General features: G+C 47.2%; 1 protein-coding gene across 3 annotated transcripts in view; it reads left to right on the forward strand.

The window, feature by feature from the left end:
* DMC1 (DNA meiotic recombinase 1) overlaps window positions 1-13,423 on the forward strand; it is a 264,614-nt gene that overhangs the window by 28,815 nt on the left and 222,376 nt on the right. The gene's annotated exons all lie outside the window — the stretch shown is intronic.

Below are 13,423 nucleotides of genomic sequence, written 5' to 3' on the forward strand. Positions count from 1 at the left end.
CTTTACAGTATTAAACACAGCAGGCTAGATTAGACATCACCAGAAGGAGGGCCTTCTCTGTAGCAGGACCCTCCCTCTGGAACTCTATACCTAACCTTCTTCGTTCATTATCTAGTTCACTACAATTCAAAAAATCATTGAAAACATACTTATTTCAACTAGCATTCAACATTCCTTCAAACCATTCAACCTCCTCTAGTCAGCATCACTCCACTACCTTATCCCCCCCCCCCCCCCCCATCCTGCAGGCTTATTTTTTCTTTCACTTCTAGACCCCCCTCCCTCCTTTCCATCCCATGATTTTAAAGCGACCTATGGCCCAGCTCCATTATTAGTAGATTTTTTGTTAATACTGTTAACTACTAGGTATATACCAGTTTATGTATTTTAATCTACTTATTTTTATTTTTTAATTTCTTTTTCTTTATTTTTATTACTTATGTAAACCGTTTTGATGAAAAACTTTATTTTTAAAAAACGGTATATAAATACTTTTAAATAAAATAAATAAATACATTTCATCACAGTTGATGGGAAAGTCAGTTGTGACTTGTAGCATTATTTTATACTACTGTAAGCCTTCAAGAAGAAAAGTAGTCTTTAAAAAAATTATTTCCTTTAGGAATCTTGTTCCTAATCATATTCCACTTTTTTTTTTTTTAACCATAAATGGTCTTAAAGTGGATTACAATAAAATTAAAGCAGGTTGTAAAGTATTAAATCAACATACAATTATGGTTAAGCACATTTGAAGTCAGATTCATTCAGACCAATTTAATAAAAGGTGCGGGAGAGCCGGGTGCTAATAAGAGGCACTAGGGACGCTTACATTTAAAGCGTCAGTTTTCGAACCCGCTGACAGCCATGGGTTCGGAAAACAGATGCCGGCAAAATTGAGCATCCATTTTCGAACCCGCTGACTGGTGGGCAGATTAAAAAAATTTTTTTTTTTGTATTTTTGGTGCCTCCGACTTAGTATTGCTATGATAGTAAGTCGGAGGGTTACAGAGAAATCTGCTTTGATGTGCACTTTGAAGTGCTGAAAAGCAGAATATAAAACATCTAAATAAATAAAATAAATAGAAGTATTTTTTTCTGCTTTTCTGTACACTTTTCCTAGTGCTTTCAAAGTTAACGCCTGCCCTTGGGCAGGCGTTAATTTCTGAGAGGAAAATGCGTGGCTTGGCTGCATATTTTACTTTCAGTATTCCAGGCTAATAACTAATAGGCTCATCAACATGGATTTGCATGTGATGAGCGCTATTCATTTCGGGGGGTTTGGCGGCGCATTTTCCACACGCTATTAACCCTTATAGTATAAGGGGTAATAGGAGCGCGTGGATAATGCACATCCAAACAGGTGTTTGGATGTGCATTGGCCGAGTTCACCATACTGTATCGGCCTGATAGGTAGGTTCTTCATTGTTGTTCTAGAAATAGGAATGCCTCTGTAGTAACTAGGTCTTTGGACAGGAAGTTTCTATCAGGAATGCTTGGCTAAAGAGCCATGCTGTACTTTTTTCCTGAAGGTGAATTAACAGGGCTCCAGGCACAGGGATAATAGAAGCATGTTCCAGTTCCCTGTAGGTACCCGGATCAGTCCAGACAGTGGGTTGAGCCTCCTTTCCAGCAGATGGAGACAGAGAAAAACTTGAAGTGTATCCTGTATCAGGACAGTGCTCCCCCTGCGTCCCTTCAGTATTAGGGATGTGAATCGTGTGATCGATCGTCTTAACGATCGATTTTGGCTGGGGGGGAGGGAAATCTGATCGTCATGGTTTTTTTTGTTAAAAAATCGTAAATCGGGGGAGGGCGGGAAATCCGGCACACCAAAACAACCCTAAAACCCACCCCGACACTTTAAAACAAATCCCCCACCCTCCCGAACCCCCCCAAAATGTTTTAAATTACCTGGGGTCCAGTGGGGGGGTCCCGGCGCGATCTCCCGCTCTCGGGCCACGGCTGCGTTAATAGAAATGGTGCCGGTGGCCCTTTGCCCTTACCATATGACAGGGCAAAGGTAGCGCCGGCGCCATTTTGGTTCCTGTCCCTCGATGTCACGAGTGCAGTAGATCGCTCCCGGACCCCCGCTGGACCCCCAGGGACTTTTGGCCAGCTTGGGGGGGTCTCCTGACCCCCACAAGACTTGCCAAAAGTCCAGCGGGGGTCCGGGAGCGACCTCCTGCACTCGGGCCGAATTGCCAATATTCAAAATGGCACCTGCGCTACTTTTGCCCTCACTATGTCATACAGGCCTGGAGGGCCTCAGGGGTGCACTCTGAGGAGGAACGCGATTCCTTTGGAAGGGATACAGGGGGTCCCTCTGGATTTTCCCCAGAATTTGTGCTTTTAATGCAGCAGTCCTTCTTGGCCAGCAGTGCTCGCAAGAGAGGGGCTTCCAGGAGCAGGAGGATTGAAGGGCCACTTAAGAAAGCTTCCAGTTCGGGGGAGGCGCTGACAGCTACTCGACTGTAAGGTTCAAGCCCCCGTGGTGTGGGGGGGGGGGCTCCGGAAGTCTCCTTGGAGGGCTCGGATCCAGAGGATGGCCTTGGTGAGGTTCCTCCTTCCCTGGTTGGTCCTGATGCAGGGGATGACTATGGTCAACCGCCTTCCATGGAGGGTGATGATCCTAAGGTGGTTTGCTTATTCCAGCGCAATGAATTGACCCCTCTTATCCCGCATGTCCTGACGGAGTTGGGGATCACACCCCTGCTAGCGGAGCTGAGCCCCAACATGGAGGACACTGTCATGGCGGGCTTGTGGGGTCCAGCTAAGACCTTCCCTTTTCATGAGATGATGAAGCAGTTGATGGTCTAGAAGTGGGATACTCCTGAGACGGGTTTCAAGGTCAGCAATGTAATGGACAAGTTATATCCGTTGCCGGCAGACACTCTGGAGCTGTTGAAGGTTCCTAAGGTAGTTGTGGTGGTTTCGGCAGTCACAAAGAGAACTACCATACCGGTCACTGGAGCGGCGGCTTTGAAGGATCTTCAAGATCAAAAACTGAGGTGCACCTCAAAAAGATATTTGAAGTCTAAGCTCTCATCATAAGAATGGCAGTTTGCAGCAGTTATATGCTGAGGGCAAATCTATGATGGGTGCAACAGTTACAGAGCGCCAAGGATCTTGCGCCCCAGGAAGCAAAGCAGGCGGAACGGTTAGACGCTGCAGTAGCTTATGGAGCTGATGCCTTGTATGAACTTCATCGTATTTCATCCAGAACAATGGTGTTGACGGTCTCGGCGAGAAAACTCTTGTGGCTGCGTAATTGGGCTGCAGACATTTCCTCGAGCAAGTTCCTTTTTGGATAGGACCTGATAAAGCAGCTGGGAGAGAACAAGGTGCACTTACTCCCAGTGGACAAGCCGAAAGATCAGAACTTTTCCGTGCCTGCTGTCTTTTTTGGGGCCAAAGGCATTTCCGATCAGAGCAGAGCTCCAGGCACAGGTCAGAGGCAGACCTCGGGGAGGTCTCAGACTTGGTCCCAATCCTTTCGTGGCTGTAGAACCAATTGAGAGGTGTCCAGCCAGGGGCCGGGCGGCACCAAGCCCTCCCAATGAGACACTGCTGGCCCGTTCCTTGGTTCCGCTCATTGGGGGTTGGCTGATTCTTTTTTACCAGGAGTGGGTCAAGATCACGTCAGACCACTGGGTTCTCAGCGTTATAGAATGTGGCATTAGAGTTTGCTCGTCCGCTCAGAAACCTGTTCCAAGTGTCTCCCTGTTGATCCCCCGCAAAGAAGCACATCATTTAACAGAACATCCAGAGGCTCCAGAGTCTGGGGGCCATTGTCCTGTTCCCCACAAAGAGTAAGGCCAGGGGAGGTATTCCATTTACTTTGTGGTACCAAAGAAGGAGGGAATATTCCGACCAATCCTGAACTTGAAGAACGTCAATGTGGCTCTGAAGTTACCCTAGTTTTGGATGGAAACTCTTCAATCTGTTATAGCAGCAGAGAGTTCCTGGCCTCCCTGGATTTGATGGAGGCCTACTTGCACATCGGGATCCACAGGGACCATCAAAGATTCCTCAGTTTTTTTATTCTCGGTAAACATTTCCAGTTTTGCATGCTATCATTCGGCCTGACCAGAGCCCTACAGACCTTTGCGGAGAGAGGTGATTTTGGTTCACCCTTATCTGGACGACTGGCTAATACGGGCAAAGTCGGAGGAGTCATGCATTTAGGCGGTGAATGCTGTCTTGCTCTGCCTGCGATCTCTGGGCTGGGTTGTCAACCTGCCCAAGAGTCATCTAGCTCCTTCCCATGTCCTTGGCCCAAAATTCCACCTCTGACGCAACAGGTTGCAAAGGCCATGGACTCGGTGGAGCCGTGTGCCCTCCAGGCCGTCCTAGGCCTGGCATCCAAGGTACAAGAACAGCAGCAGTTTCTCGAGGCAATGGCCTCCTCCATGGATCGTCTTCATGCCCGGCTTGATGCTCTCACTAATAATCCAATTTCTATTCCGGCTCCTCCTCATCCACAGCCATCTCTGTCGATGCCGCGAGCCTTGTTGGCCCTTCCAGCACCCCCGCGCTTCAATGGTGACTCCAGACTCTGCAGAGGGTTTATTAACCAATGTTATATGCAATTCGCTGTGCAGCCCTCCGTCTTCTAGGACGAATTGACTAAGGTCACGGTCACCTTATCCCGCCTCGAAGGGAAGGCGCTGGCTTGGGCTTCCCCCCTGTGGGAACACTCAGATTCCTTGTTAAAGGAACTGACTCCATTTGTGGCTGTGTTTCAACGGACTTTCGATGATCCTGGGCAACATGCCGTGGCAAGCACCAACTTACTACATCTCCGTCAAGGTCAAAGAAGTCTCTTCAACTATACCATCGAGTTTCGGACTTTGGCTACTGAGCTCACTTGGTAGGAAGACTGCCTCCGAGCTATCTACCTGGATGGACTCTCCCCGCAGCTGAAGGATGAGTTGGCTGCATGAGAGCTGCCTTCCTCTCTTGAGGACTTTATAGACTTGGCAGGCCGAATCGACCACCGTCTCCAAGAACGTCACCGGGAGAGTCGGATGCCCAAGAAGCCTTTGCAGGTTCAATCCCGTTCGCCACCGATCACCAACCTGCTCCAAGCAGGGATACTATGGTGGTTAAGACGGAAGAGCCCATGCAGTTGGGTTGTGGGCGGCTGACACCGGAAGAGCACCTCCGGCAGAGACTCACCGGTCTATGTCTATATTGCGGAGCACCTGGCCACCATCTATAGACTTGCCCTATCCGTCCGGGAAACTTCCCCGCCCGAGTTCAGTAGGGGTCCTGAACTTGGGTGCAACCTCTTCGCCCCTTAGTTATCTGTACCTGTTACCTTGATCTGGGATTCCCGGTCCTTTCCAGTTCTTGCTCTGGTAGATTCTGGAGCAGGAGGTAATTTCATTCTCAAGGACCTTGTGCAGCTTTTAGGTATAAAAACTCGTTCACTTGAGACCTCCTTATGTATTGCTTCTATTTACGGAGAGCCGTTACCCGGCCGAATTTCCCTGACTACGGAACCAGTCCAGCTACGCACTGGTGCCTTACATACTGAGGAACTCGAGTTGTTAGTGTTGGAGAAATCCATCCACCCAGTAGTCCTTGGACTCCCTTGGCTACAGAAGCATTCTCCCCAATTCAACTGGGGCTTGTTGCAACTGGTGGAGTGGGGTCCCGCCTGCCACCAGTCTTATCTCCAGAAAGTGATACCTCCATCCGTGGTTCCTCTGGCTGCCATGTCTTCTGGCCTACCTGCCCCTTACTCAGACTTTGAGGACTTGTTCTCCAAGCAAAAAGCCAACCTTCTACCGCCTCTCCGAAGGTTTGATTGTCCTATCGATCTCCTTCCAGGGACTATGCCTCCTCGAGGACGTACCTACCCCCTTCTGATTTTTGCCTGCTTTTCTGACTACCTATTTAATACAAAACTCACAAACTTCTGTTTTTGCTTGCCTTTCTGATTACCTATATAATACAAAACACACAGAACTCTTGGTTTTTGCCTGCCCTCTGACTAGCTATTCAATACCGACACACAAACACACTAAATAATATACCCCAATAATTTTACTTCTCCCCAATACTTTTAACTTTCAAAAATTTCCCCAAGCAGTACTTACTGATTCTTTTCCGCCACTAGCAAGATGATCCTCTCCTCTTAGTGCTCCCACTGGATTGCACCTCCCTCTACCAGGATGGTGGTTCATTTTGTGACCTAGTTTTGGGCAAGCGCAGTATTTATTTATTTATTTAAAACATTTATAGCCCACCCTTTCTATGTTCAGGGTGGGTTACAATATCACATTCACAGATTTTTTTTAAAACATGGCGACAAAGTCACATAAAATACAAATTGAATAGCAGCGAGTAGTCAAACAGTCATATACCTGGATTTAGACATTAAAAGTGAGTAGACATGTATGCCTGGACAAACGTTTTTTGTGCATCCGGTTTAGGCGCAGTTTTTACATGCAGGTACCTGGGCGCACATTTTGTGTGTCCAGCTGGGAATGTGCCTATACCTGGTTGAACACATTACACCCATGGAGCCGGCGACAAAGAAGACTAAGCGCTTATCTATTTGTCCTGCATGCCACATCAAGGCGATACAGCTGGAGCTTTCTATAAGCCTGCATTGGCTCTTCCTGGATGCTCGTAGGAATTTGTCTCGTGCTTTTGTCGACTATGGTCCATCTCCTTGGTCTGAGGGGAGTGGAACTGAGGGTGATACGTGTGTGTCCCTTCCTTCGGTTGATACATTGGCAGAGTCATCAGGAGAAATTCGTTCTCAGGATGTCAGGTTTGGGCCTATGGGGCCTGGAATGGATCCGTTGTCCTTTTCCTTGGTGTAACTCTTCCAGGGATTACAGACATTTTTACAGGGGCAGTCATCTGAGTCAACAAAACCTACTAGTTTAGGTCCGTACGCTCAGAGTTCTCCTTTGCCTGTTGCCACGGTCAAGCACTGTGACGCAGTTTAGCCTGACAAGGTTTGAATGCATATGAATAAAGATGACACCAATGATGATGACGGTGGCTCTTCTGTTGAGGAAGGAGAGATTCTCCCAGATTTGGAGCCACATAGAATTCTTCATAGAGATGAGTTGCCGAGCTTTATCTCTCAGACTTTGAAGACCCTCGGAGTGGCTGGGAGTGATTCCTCAAGAATGCAGAAGACGGATCCCATTTTGGTCACCCTATGCAAGACTTCATGTTTCTTTCCCCTCCTGGATGAGATTCAAGAGTTGATTGATCTGGAATGGAGTGCGCCAGAGGCTTCCTTTAAAGGGGAGCATGTCTTGGAGAGTTTATACCCTTTAGATCCGCAGGTTCAGAGAGCAGTTGTGTTTCCCTATGGTGGATGCTTTGGTGGGTTCTGTCACAAAATGAACCACCATCCCATTAGAGGGAGGTGCAACTGTTAAGGATGCTCAGAATAGAAGAATTGAGGTGATCTTAAAGCAAGCCTTTGAGGCAGTGGCGATGAACTTACAAGCTTACAACTCAAGCTACCTTGCATCCTTCTCAAGAATCTGGCAGTGCCACTTCCTCTAACCGGCCTATGGTAGAACTGGAGGGCTGCCTTCTTAGCTGATGCGGACTGTGACCTGGTTCGCACAGCCGCTAGAGGATCTGCTTCTGTTATAGTGGCCAGGTGATGGCTGTGGCTGCGCAACTGGTCAGCAGATACTATTTCAAAGTCCAATCTTACCAAGCTGCCCTTCAAGGGGTTACTTTTATTTGGCAATGAATTGGAGAAAATGGCAAGTAAATGGGGAGAACCCGTCCCTCACTTGCTAGAGGGCAAGAAACAAGTTTCCCAGACTTTTCGGGTGACTGGCCGCTGTTGAGACTACTGGCATTTTCAGCCTTATAGGGGAAGTTCTTCCCAAAGATCCCATCCCTTCCTCAGATCTCAGGCCTTTTGCTCCCGAAGGCCTCGAAAGGATGTGGGCTCCGGAAGTGGAGCCCATTGATTTTCTTAATGAGGCTTTGTGGGGGTCACTTGATGCGGTGAGCGAGGCTAGACGTGCCTAAGAGGGCTCCGGGTGCCACGCTTCGATCTAACCTTTTTCCAAGCCTGCAAACTGCCTGCTTCGCATCGAAACAGGGTGCTCCCGCTTGAGTACATGTCCATTGCCAACTATATGCAGCGCTCACCTGAAGGAATGCCCATTAGAGCGGGGAAAAGAGACAAAGAAAAACTGAAAATGAGCGACGCCAAGATGGTGGCGGGACCAGAAGCGCCACTGACTACTGCTTCGCCCGAACTCTCACTGGGGGTCTCGGAACAGTTTAAATCGATTCTGATGGAAGCGCTAGATGTTAAGCTTGCAACAATATCTTCTCAAATTACAGACATTCACACAGCTCTCTCGGACCTGAACCCCCGGCTCGAGCAAATGGAAGCGCGGGTGGGAACGCTGGAAAACGACGCACAAGCCTCTAACACAAAAATGTTGGAGATGGAAAAACAACTTGAGGTTCAGGCGGCCAAAATAGAAGACCTAGAGAATAGAAGCCGACGGTCTAATATCCGGCTTCTGGGGCTCCCGGAATCCCTGTCCGAGAAAAACCTGGGGACCATGTTAGAAAGTTGGCTCCCGGATGCTCTCCACCTACCAGAGCTGCTCCCTGTTTTTCGTATAGAGAGGGCCCACCGCCTTGGTCAGCGACGAGAAGGTGAGAGCAGACCCAGAATAGTTATTGCAAAGGTTCTTAACTACGCACACAAGCAAGCTCTTTTGCAGGCGTACAGAAATGTCCCGGATCTAGCCTATGAATCGCATCGAGTTCGAGTTTTCCAGGACTACTCGGCTAAGGTATCAGGGCAACGGAGGGGCTACTCACAAATATGTTCCACCTTATTTGCCAAGCAAGTGCGTTTCACCTTGCAATACCCAGCACGGCTTAAAATATGGCATGATAATCGCACACATCTTTTTGAAACCCCGGAAGCGGCGCAGCAGTTTATGGCTCAAACTTGGCGCTAAGATACGGAGGTTGGTCAGCCATTTTAAAAGCATACAGCCACCATCCGAGGTGCAGGGGCTCCTGCGTGCTGGGGAAATTTTAACAGATGAATATGATGGACCTGGGCTCTGATTCCTTAAGGTATCTGGGACTTTCTGGAAGAATTGGACATGGTCAATCCGAGTGTCCTAACAGGTTAATGTGTGGAAAAGTGACTGTTACCAGGGCAAGAGATGAGGCCTTTCGCGCGTTGACACGCATCGTTAAGTACCTACATATTGGTAGTATGTTACATTCTCAGTTTCGTTTACACCTTTAGTTTGTGCATAAACAGTGGGACCGGCCTAGAGAGCAACCAAGTCGAAGTGATCGGCACAAGCGCTGTCTTTTCAAGGCATGAGAAGGAACTTATCCATAGTATCGTTTATTGATGTTCGGAGAGGTACCCCACCCGGCATTACGGGGACAAACTTCTGGCGGATGCTGTGACAGAAGTGTGGCACCTGCCCGCATCCAATCGTGACTCTCTCCCCATTTAAAGGGGATTAGGAAGGGCAAGGTTTGGGGAGTCTGGGACAGGGAGGGGGAGGTGTGGGAGGAAGGGAGGGAGGGGAGGAGGAGGGGAGGGGGGCTGGGAAGAAGAGGGGGACATGTGTCATGTGTTTTTCTGTATAGTTACGGTTGGCTCATGGGTACAATGGAATGATAATCTCAAGGACAAGATGGTACTCCTAAAGGTATTAACACTATTTGATTCTATGTTGGTTATGGAGGGGAATCGCAAAAGGGGAGTATGGAAGAGAGGTTCAGGGGCTTTCAGTCATAGGTTGGATTCTGTATTGGCACAAAGCTTAATAGCTCTGCATGATGGGTGATATCACAAAAATCGTATCGTGGAATGTGAATGGGATGGGATCGCCAATTAAAAGATACAAAATCCTTCAACAATTAAAAAAAAGCAATCCCACAGTTGCCTGCATACAAGAAACTCATCTTTCTGCTATTGAGAGTCAAAAATTACAGAAGAATTGGGTGGGAGCCTGTTACTTTTCTCCGGCTAAGGGAAAGAAAGAGGGCGTGGCGATCCTGGTACACAAATCAGCTTCATGTACAATCTCTCAAACTAGTCAGGACCAAGAAGGGCGGTTGGTTATGGTCATTGGCACACGGACAGAAAACCACGATCTTCTGCATATATGCACCGAACACCTACTCTCACGCTTTTTACACATATGTATTAACGCAACTGGTGACCCATGCTCAGGGTTACATAGTGGTAGCGGGTGATTTTAATTTTACTCATGATCCGCAACTTGATAGGTCACCCTCAAGCTCAGCTTCTCCAAGCAGTGCAGGGAAGGGAGCTGCGTTTCTCTGTCAGGAACTCTCCCTAATAGACTCTTGGCGCATGTTACACCCCACAGAGAGAGACTACACCCACGTCTCACGGGCGCACATTGCCTTATCTAGAATCGACTACATATTAATCCCACAAGATGGGTTTCAGGCCCTTATCAAAGCAGTCATTGCTTCCCCTGCAGTTTCAGATCACACGTTGATCTGGATCGAACTAAGGTTTCAAAATAAAGAACCAAATGAAAGGTTTTGGAGGTTTCCTAGTTTTCTTAGAGAGGATCCAGATTTTAAAGATTTTCTCCTAACCCGTTGGAAAGACTTTGACCTCCACAACCATTCACATAAGGCAAACTCTCAATTGTTCTGGGAAACAGCTAAGGCCGTTATAAGAGGAGAGATTATTTCCTATATTTATTTATTTAAATTCTTTTACTATGCCGATACTCAAGACGAGGTCTTATCGTACCGGTTTACAATGGAACAGGGGGAAACCAATTAACAACTAAGTAGAAGGTAAAGTTACATTAAACAGGGAGCGAGAACATGGGAGATGGAAGGCAGGACAGAATTTTTTTAACACAATAACTAGAGAGTGATAAATAATCAACGAAAAAACAATATAGTAGCGAGACATAGAACAGAGATTTATCCTAAGGAGATTTTTAACATAATATATCTTGTGGGAGGAGGGGACAATGGAAGGTGCGCAGGGGGGGGGGTGTTGGGGCAGGGACTGGAAACGGGGCGGGATTGGAGATGGGGAGGGGGGGGATTAGGTAAAAGAGGATTAGGGGATTAGGTAAAAGAGTCAAAGTTACGTTGATAGCAGTTCCTTCAGCGGTAAGCTTGTGTGAACAGCCAGGTTTTCAGTACTCCCAGACTAAGCGACTGAACCAAAAAATATTAAAGCTAGAATCCCAACTGCGAATACATAAGCAGCAAATGTCCTCAAATCCGTCCTCAACCCAGCACCAGGCTTATTTCAGTGTACTACGAGATATTAACTGCGCATTACACCAAAAGGCCCAACAGGCGTTTCAGACTGCCGAGAGGAATTTTTTAAAATTTGGCAATAAAGCTGGCAGACACTTAGCCTCGTTAGTCCGAGCTCACAGAGGGAAGACTTTCATTCCATCCATGAAAACTAGGGTTGGGACAGTAGTTACATCTCGTAAAGACATTTGTGAAGCCTTTTGTGTTTTTTACGAATCTCTGTATACAGATGATGTGACTGGAGGGGCACAAGAGGAAGCAGATTTTTTTCAGGGGCTTCCTATTCCAACACTCTCAGCTTCTCAAATGGCATTCTTAAATAGACCAATAATACCGTTAGAGGAATCTAATGCTATCTCCTCAAGCAAAAGGGGAAAGGCTCCAGGCCCCAACTGGTTCTCATTTGATTTTTATAAGCTCTTACACTCTCAGATAGTTCCCCCACTCACAACTTTTTTCAATGAAGCAACACAAAAGAATCTCTCCCAGAACATTTCAATACAGCATACATTACCGTTTTTCCCAAGCCGGGAAAGGACCCTCAACAACCAGCCTCTTACCGCCCAATTTCACTGCTAAATTGTGACCTTAAAATACTAGCAAAAATTTTAGCAGATAGGCTGGGGCATTTATTACCCACACTCATCTCAGACCATCAGGTGGGGTTTGTTAAGAATAGACCTGCATGTACACACATTATCCGTCTTATAACGGCTATGGCAACCTCTCTTCACAATAAGACACCTGCACAGGCCATAGGGTTTGATTCTGAAAAGGCCTTTGACAGGGTCTCATGGCCATATATGTTCTCTAGCCTTCAGAGATATGGTTTTACAGGTAAGTTTTTGACTTTTCTCTCACTGCTTTATAGAAATCCCAAATCCCATATCGTAGCAAATGGTTACAAATCAGAAGCCGTTCACATCGGGAGGGGGGTCCGGCAAGGGTGCCCCCTTTCACCCCTATTGTATATCCTGGCAATTGATCCGCTACTCAGGAAGATAGCCCAAAACCCAGACATCAAAGGGAAAGGTAATACTGGGCACGAGTTCAAGGTGGCCACCTTTGCAGACGATATCTTGATTTATCTTTTCAACCCTCACAACTCTTTATACCTTCTCTTAGCTATCCAAGTGGAATATGGCAAATTTGCGGGGCTGCGGGTGAACCAAGACAAGTCAGAGGCATTGGATGTGGGGGGCAAAGTGCGAGGCTCGTGGCCAGGGAATTTCCCGCTTAAGTGGGTCCAAGGCTCGATGAAATATCTTGGCATTAGAATCCCGACGGTCTTGTCAGACCTATATAGAGTCAATGTTGAACCTCTACTCAGCAATACGAGACGAGCCCTAGAGCGATGGCAGTCTCTACCCCTTTCAATATCGGGCAGAATACAATTATATAAAATGATGATCTTACCCAAATCAAATGCTACCGGTATGGCTTACTCAGGGACATTGCAGGGAACTCAATGTAATATTGCGTAAGTTCCTTTGGGCTGGAAAGAAGGCACGTATCGCCCTGCACACCTTAATGACACCATTTGGTAAGGGAGGTTTCAACTGTCCCAATATCCGGACTTATAACTTAGTGGCGCTCATGCGACATCTAAGGGACATGCTAGGGAGCACTACATATTATACTCCTCTGATAGATCTTCAAGATTGGCTGGGGATTCATTCCTTCAATGTGATAGTTCAGCTACCCAAAGAACACTTGTCCTCTATAGTTGTTGCCCAACCCTGGATACGGGCATGTCGTCTTGCATGGGCCTTCTTATGTAAGCAGATGCACTTAACCTTCAAGGTGACAGCCTTCTTAGATATCTGCGATCATCCGCTGTTCCCCCCAGCACATACAATGTCCATATTTCATAAATGGAAAAGCAAGGGTTTAAAATGGGTGTATCAATGTTTTTCTCAGAATACGGGGCTAATGTTCACCTTCTCGGAACTACAGGATGCGTACCACCTTCAGAGCACAGACCAATTTGCATATTCACAACTTCGGCATTTCTTGAGAACCCAGAGGAGCATTTTTGAGCCGATGCCACATTTTTGGGCCTTGCATAAGCTGATTTTAGCCCAATCGCAACGTAGACCGACCATAGTGGCCTACC

Source organism: Rhinatrema bivittatum, chromosome 2 (genome assembly GCF_901001135.1).
Source record: "Rhinatrema bivittatum chromosome 2, aRhiBiv1.1, whole genome shotgun sequence".
In the NCBI taxonomy this organism is placed as follows: domain Eukaryota; kingdom Metazoa; phylum Chordata; class Amphibia; order Gymnophiona; family Rhinatrematidae; genus Rhinatrema; species Rhinatrema bivittatum.